The sequence below is a fragment of the Hakea prostrata genome, chromosome 4 (genome assembly GCF_041222555.1).
Source record: "Hakea prostrata isolate BN-2017 chromosome 4, UWA_Hpros_2, whole genome shotgun sequence".
NCBI classification, from domain to species: domain Eukaryota; kingdom Viridiplantae; phylum Streptophyta; class Magnoliopsida; order Proteales; family Proteaceae; genus Hakea; species Hakea prostrata.
In genome coordinates, this window is record NC_142603.1 from 32,014,268 (window position 1) to 32,021,674 (window position 7,407).

A 7,407-nucleotide genomic window follows, 5' to 3' on the forward strand; every position below is an offset into this window, starting at 1 on the left:
CTGTCACTTGCACTTTATAATCTTGATTCGTTACATTTGTATCCGGAATAATATTTAAAGTAACAAATTCCCCGAAATGTGAGTTCAAAAGAACTTAGCAAGTAGTTTACAAGCATATAACCATAATTCATAGTTTATCAAAACATCATATATTGTATCATGATATGAAGTGAAATGCAACAAGGTTACTATACTCTAAATGATGCTAGTCTTTATTTGGTAGACACGCATTAAGATAGAACATCAACCTCTTCTAGGTAGGTCTTATCACTCTGATCTCTCACGGGTTGGTTATCAGTCTTGAGATACCAAATAAAGGATAAAGGCATCCCTCTTGGATTATCACCATGGATGGGGTTTAGGTCATCCTCTCTCACACACCATTGGCATAAGGACTAGTGTGTGTCAGGGGTATACCTAGCCCAATGCATGTCAACTACTCAGTCACATCAATCTAGGTTTAGATACCTCCCTTCATGCATCTCACACTCTTAGTTTAATATCCTCCCCTATTAGAGCCAATTTATATTATGGCTCCAACTAACTCGAACTACGCCTCCTTTTAACCCTATTAGTCATCCACATATAATGAATAAGAAGCTCTCATAACCTCTCACAGGTTGGTTACTGGTCTTGAGCATCCATGAGACCAAGCCTATTATATGCAACCCTACCAATAAATGGCTTCCACAATGTGGTTGTGTCATCTCATGGATTGGTTACTAGTCTTGAGCTCCCACCATTGCACAATAGTGCCATGGGTCATCAAGCATCAATACTCTCACCGATAGGTTGTTATATGACAATGTGTTTAACCATACTCTTCTAGACCTCTTAGTCATGGCAAACAGTAATTGTGAAAAGTGGTGAGGATATCAGAGGACAATATCTCATACCACCACCGCTAATATCCCAAGCTAGGAAGTACCCAGATAGGTGTTCTCCAATTCACAATCACAACATACAACAACCTCCCAAAAAGAAATAAAAAGTTCAAATCAACATTCACAATAAAAGGTTCAAATTAACATTCACAATCCACAAACCAACTCAAGTCATAATGCCTCGAGTTTGATCCATACATCAATATCAATAACAATTGACTTGTATTTTGTAATTTTAGAACATAAACATTATTCCTAAGTCTTAAAACAGTAGCATGTGTATCAATATGCAAGTCTCATATCAAATAAAAAAGCGATAATGATTATGTACAAGTAAACGTCATCACCTTGCTATTGTTTTACAACTTCGAAAAGACACTCAAATGGTATGCTCATGCTTCCCAAAAAGTCTTAAGAACATGTTGGTTCAAAGCTGGAACTAACCCTAAAGGTCTTATATCATTAAGGGAAACAAAAACCAACACTGCAAGGAGTGGTTGGTTGAGTGGGTTGCCTGGGGTGACCAGAGGGGTACTGGTCACTTGGGCTGATTGCCCAGGGCGACTAAACCAATCAACTAGTCTCTGAATACGGACATAATCAATTGTAGGCCTCTAGGTTGGGTTGTAAACTATTCAGAAAATCATACTACTATTATAAAAGCATGAACTCAAATGGAGATGGCTAAATTTAATTTTCCACTAATATCCCTCCGAATTCATAAAATTAAATTTTACATTCCTTTGCATTAATGGTAAATTATGCCTATAATTGTAAATTCAAATTATTGAATTAATTTAATTTTTAATTTCTTCCTTATTCATTTTCCTTTAAGGTTTCGGATTTCGTTGATACAAGAAGCCGAGAAGCCGAGAAGCCGTAACAATATCCTCAGTAGACATTGATGAGGTTGTTCATCTTCCATTATAGAACTAGACCACCTCGAGCTAAACTCTGAAATCACCAGCCGGACTACCCAAGCGAGTTGGGTCGATATAAAACCCTTTCTCTTCTCATTTTCGCTGCTTCAGAAGTGGTTTTCTGCCAGCATTCTCAAGTGTGGAAGAGGGAGAGTCTGGCTCGATCCTAATGAAGTCAACGAAATCTCCATGGCTAATTCAAGTAGGTTCATCTTTCTTCCTTTTGCCTCTGTATCTCACGCCTTCGTTTTTTTCCTTTTTGTTGGTTACCTGCCTAGGCGATGTTGGTTCGGTTTGTCGAACAAATTTTATCTTCAATTCGGTCTCTCGATTTCTCTCTCAACCTCTCTCGGTCTCTCGATTCTGTCTCTCGACCTCTCTGAATCTCTCTCTGTCTGATTCTCAAACCCTCTCGATCTCTCTCATTCTCCCTCGATCTGTTTTTCGTAGTTGTGAGTATAATCCTCTGTTGCGGAAGGCTTTCACCCAACCCTAAAATTACACGAACCAACCTCTCTTCCATGAGTTGCTTTTTTCTGCTTTTGCTGTGTTTTTGTAACTTATGACGCTATTACCAGTGTTTAGGTTCCCAGAGATGTGGTCTAGACCACTCAAAATCAAAATAAGCTCAACGCGGGGAGAATCGCAACAAGATACATATGTAGGAGGTCTTCGAGCAATGGTAAAGACCTTAGTGAAGAGTAAAAGGCTGCAGAAAACGTTTACATCAAGATGCATTTCTCAAATTTTCTAATCGATTAGTTGTTTATTTGTTCTTCAACTATTTGAAATGGAGACTATGTAGTGATTTTAATGAACTCAATTTTATGGCCGAGTTTGATAGATATGCGTGCCGTTAAGTCTTACTAACGTTTTTGCTTTTTACTATTCCTAATTTTGAGCTTTCGATTCCGATTATTGTTGGTAGATCCAGAGGGGTGGTTTTAAGTGAAAAAAATATAGCGAACTGACAAGAAAATATAGAGAAGTTTATATAAAGAGAAAGAAAATGGAGTGGAAATTAGCCACTTTACTTGGGATTCTTGGATTGGAGTCTTATAATCCTTGCACCTTTGAAAGGTTAAATCACAATTTCCTGTGAAAGAGCATGCCACTGTTCCTTTATTTTCTTATTCTAGCAGGAAAGATGGAACATATTTTCAGTTTTGTCCTGTTAAGAGAAATTATTTGATAATATGATGGTACAATGCTACTCAGCACAGAATCATCTTCTTCTTTCTTTTTTTTCCTTTTTTCCAGGTGCCTGATATTGGCTACCAGTTGTTCTATTCTTTCCCATGGATGATTCCTTCTATGCAAAGCAAACGTTTATGAGGAGGTTATTTCTAATTTTCCTTGATCTATGAGTGTCTGTTTCATTTTTTGTTGCTAGAATGATGTGGTGTAGTAGCTCAATAGTTCAAAAAAGTAAATTATGTAATATTGTAGCTTTAGTTTGCTAAGTTTGTGCTTTCTTGGCCAATTGACATCCTTCCCAGACAATATATCATCTTTTTTGCCGTTTCTCCATTATTAACAGCCCCTTTCCTTCCCCCTTTATAGTAGGCCCAAAATAGAAGGTTTTGGGTTACATTTTTCGTTGATGAAGTGACATCTCTCTAGAACTTGGATGAATATGCTTGTTATCCACCACCATCCAGGCTAGAATATGCACTTTCAGGAGACTATCTTGGACATTGCTTGCAAATAATATTTGATGTTGAATCTATATTGCTGTAAAGATGTTGAAACCTCTACTCTCTACAATATGCACTAGGATATTTTGTGGTTAAGAAGCCCAGCCATGACGATTACAAACTTAGTCATGAAAAGAACTCTGTGTATTTAATGATTTATACAAATGTACTGACTTACAACAAAATGAGAGAAGTAAAGAAGAATTAGAAGTGGGGAAGAAAAAAAATTTAATGTCATCACAATTAATGTTACATTAAATTATTGATATATTTTATATGTAAAATTCCACTAGCTATACTCATCATTCATTCTCAACATCCTAGTGGCTGGTATTCTTGATGTGGCTTAAACCAAATTGGATGAGAAGATGATGATGATCATCAGCCCCGAACCAGAGAAGAAAATTTTTTACTGCAAAATTTTCTTATCGATTCTGTAAGTTTGATTTTCTTACGTTTTGTGTTAAACATAACCTTTATATTATTTTTCTTAAATGGAATGGAATGTAAATTTACCTACATCTTGTAATTTGCATCAATAGGAACTTATCTTCTTGTACCTTGTTATTTGGTGTTTAAGCACTACATTCGGATTTGTTTAACCGTGACTCTCATTAAATAGAGGGTCATAATTTGTTCTTCCTAATGGCTTCCCATGGCTTCCATTGATACTCAAGAAAGGCAAAAACATCGAGGATTGGTGTATAAGTTACATTTTACATTTCATTCCATCAGCATGTTGAGGAAGACATCGATGGGAATCTTATAATGATTATCATATGATTGCAGGGTGGTCATTCGCTGCATGCTTCATTCGTACGCCGTCTATCAGGTTTCTCTTAAGTTCTACTGAGTGTAGGAGCCTTGTGCATTAGATATGGTCTTATTTAAATTGTTGCATCCAGCAAAGTGAAGCTTTTCACCATGTTTTGTTTGATTTTTTGTAAGAAAACAGAGCTGCTTTTTGTTGCACTCTAAGATATATATTGTTGGTGTAACTTAGAGGAGGGGGGGGGGTGATTAGGTTGTACCTAGTGGATTATCTCAAATTCTCGGTTTAATTGCAATTTCAAAGTAAGTTGACAATTTAAATGAAATTCGATAATGACAAGCAATCACAACACAAGAATTTATAGTAGTTTGACTTTACAAGTCTACGTCCACTGCTCTCTTGGCCTCAAGAGAGTATTCCACTATTGATTCTCTTTCAATACAATGGGTAGAGATCAAACCCTTATAATAATCTTTGTTATGGGGCAAGAGTACCCTTTACAATCTTTGTTTAGAAAGTAGGACAAGAGCACCCTTCACAATCTTTATTTACGAGCAAGAGCACCCAATCAATCTTTGTTAATGGGCAAGAGCACCCAATGACCAATTCTAATCTACCTAGAATAGAATTGAAACAATTTACAAAAGAAGGGATGTTACCTTAACAAGAGGTGTGACACTTTACCTCTTATGTGAGTGTGATGCAATGTGAGTTGTATGCTTAAATGGAAATGTATGCACCACCAACGCCTTTAATCATCTCAAGCTTGGCTTCCACAAGCTTAGAAATACCTTGGTATATTTCTTCAAGGTTGGAGAGGATGAGAGGCAAAGCACAACGCCTTTAGTCACCTCGAGCTTGGTTTCCACAAGCTTGCTTAATACCTTGGAATGTTCTTCAAGGTTGGGGAGAAGGTGAAAGGCAAAGCACAAGGCTTTCTTGCAATTTGAGAGCTTAGGATCACTTGGGGAGTGGGTGATCAAGTGTGAGTGTTCAACCTCTCAAATGAGGTGAATTGGGATTATATAGAGCACCTTTGAGTGCCAAAACCCAATCCCCAACAGATAGAAAACGGACACATTTTAAATCCAATTTTCATCCGTTATAGGCATCTTTGAACCAGACGGTCATCCGTCTCAGACGGAATTCCATCTGAGCTTCTGTGACTTAGAATCACTGACAGCAAACCAGACGGTCGTTCGTTAGCCCAATCATGTGCATATCATGTCACTAGACTGACCTAGGACATAGTAAGAAGATGTATGAGGTTTAGGGTTGAACAAAAAGTCCAAAAACCCAAGCCAAGTCCATGTCCTAAAGTAGGACAGCAAATAGGGCACCAGACGAATGACCGTCTGATGCCCTATTTGCTGTCCTACTTTAGGACATGGACTTGGCTTGGGTTTTTGGACTTTTTGTTCAACCCTAAACCTCATACACCTTCCTACTATGTCCTAGGTTAGTCTAGTGACATGATATGCACATGATTACATACAATTACATGAGAGTGCATATGGAGGTGTCCTAAGTCCTAACTTCATCTAAGTCTTGATCATTGAAGTTATTGAGTCTTCTTGTATTCCATTCTTCATGATTATCTTCATGTCCATCTTGGCATGATCATCTTGATTTGGACTTCATGTCCATCTTCATGTCCATCTTGGCATGATCTTGGCTTTGGCTTGGCTTGAGCATATGGCTTTGACTTGGAGTTGGTACAGTTGTTTCTCATATTGAACTAAAACAACACAACTCAATATAGCCATTAGTAATTCATGTTTGTTATCATCAAAACCAATGGAGGCTGATGTGGCAAATGCTGACATGGCATTTTCCAACATATATATATTTATCTACCTTGAAGCTACATTTGTTGTCCCAACTCCCAAAACTGATTATGGGCTGAACACTGATACAAGCAACACTTTTAAGGAAATGGAACCAAAGGTGGTCTAGTAGTATAACTTTGCTGAATTTTTCATAACATTGGATGAATCACTTGCTATAGCTTAGTAGAATTCCTTTAGCAGTTCTGCCTGACCTTTAACAGTCCCATCAATTCTGCTCCTTTGAATCACCTTTCTCAACTAGGAGAGTCAATCGGTTGGTCTGATCTAGCTTCAGTCAGGCTGCACTGAATTTTTACAGCAGGGTAAAAATGGTTAAATGATGTTTACGGTTCATGCGATGGTTGCTGATTAACTAATTCTAGTGACATAATAAACTCAAATTAGCATAATAGAGGTTAAAAACAGAAACAACAGCAATGGGTCATGGCGAAACAGATCAAGTTAGGATAAGGGTTAGGGGGCACAGAGCAGGGGAGTGCTTGGCCAGAATTTGGATGGATTCCTACGGTTGGAATGGACTGGGTGAATTTAGAACTTGGAAAACAAAGAAAAATTGAGAATCTAGGGTGGAATTTGAACTTACTGTTAATGATGAATAAAACTTGAGATCAGATTAGCTGACTGAGGAAGTAATGTAACATTGATAAAGAACCAAAGAACCATCCAGGCTTCCTATCCCAAGGCAATCAGACCAAACATTGTTTCCATCTTTTGATCATACACAAGAATAGATCAATAGAGACACAGAGAGTTTAAAAAAGCTTTTCATTAATAAAAGTTACATGTCTGACGCTTGTCTACTTGGCAACCTTATATAAAAGATTGCAAAAACATACCCCTAAACTAAAAAGGGAAGGCCTAACCCAATTCATAACCCATTAAGAAGCTTAAAATGCTAGGAAATTAGGCTCAAAACATGGCTGGACTTGTAGAATCCTAACCCAACCAACCTCACTAAAGCACTTAACCATAGTTAATTGTAATTAAAAAAACCATATCAAACTGATTTCTATTTGAACTAACCTACAAGGCTACAACAACTTAAGACTAGCATAAGTAAAGAAACCAACTAGCTTATTCCATATGCAACCATATTCCCATTAAAAGAAGCCTCTTATGTTTATGCATCTGCATTGCTCTCAATCCACAAGTATCTGCCCTGGTTTCTTAGGGCAAGTTGAATTTAGCCTGCAACATACTAAAAAGGTAGGGTGTTTTGTAGTAAAAATAACTCATTCCCATTCCTAGGTCTTTAAAACTTGTGGATACTGAAAAGGTAAGTGC

The 7,407-nt window shown here is 37.4% G+C and overlaps 1 long non-coding RNA gene across 1 annotated transcript; it reads left to right on the forward strand.

The window, feature by feature from the left end:
• The first annotated feature begins 1,759 nt into the window (after positions 1-1,759).
• On the forward strand, positions 1,760-4,123 carry LOC149018693 (uncharacterized). Its single transcript, XR_016172964.1, has 3 exons — positions 1,760-2,486; positions 3,065-3,143; positions 3,826-4,123. It is a non-coding gene; the product is annotated as an uncharacterized LOC149018693 (long non-coding RNA).
• Positions 4,124-7,407: the final 3,284 nt, after the last annotated feature.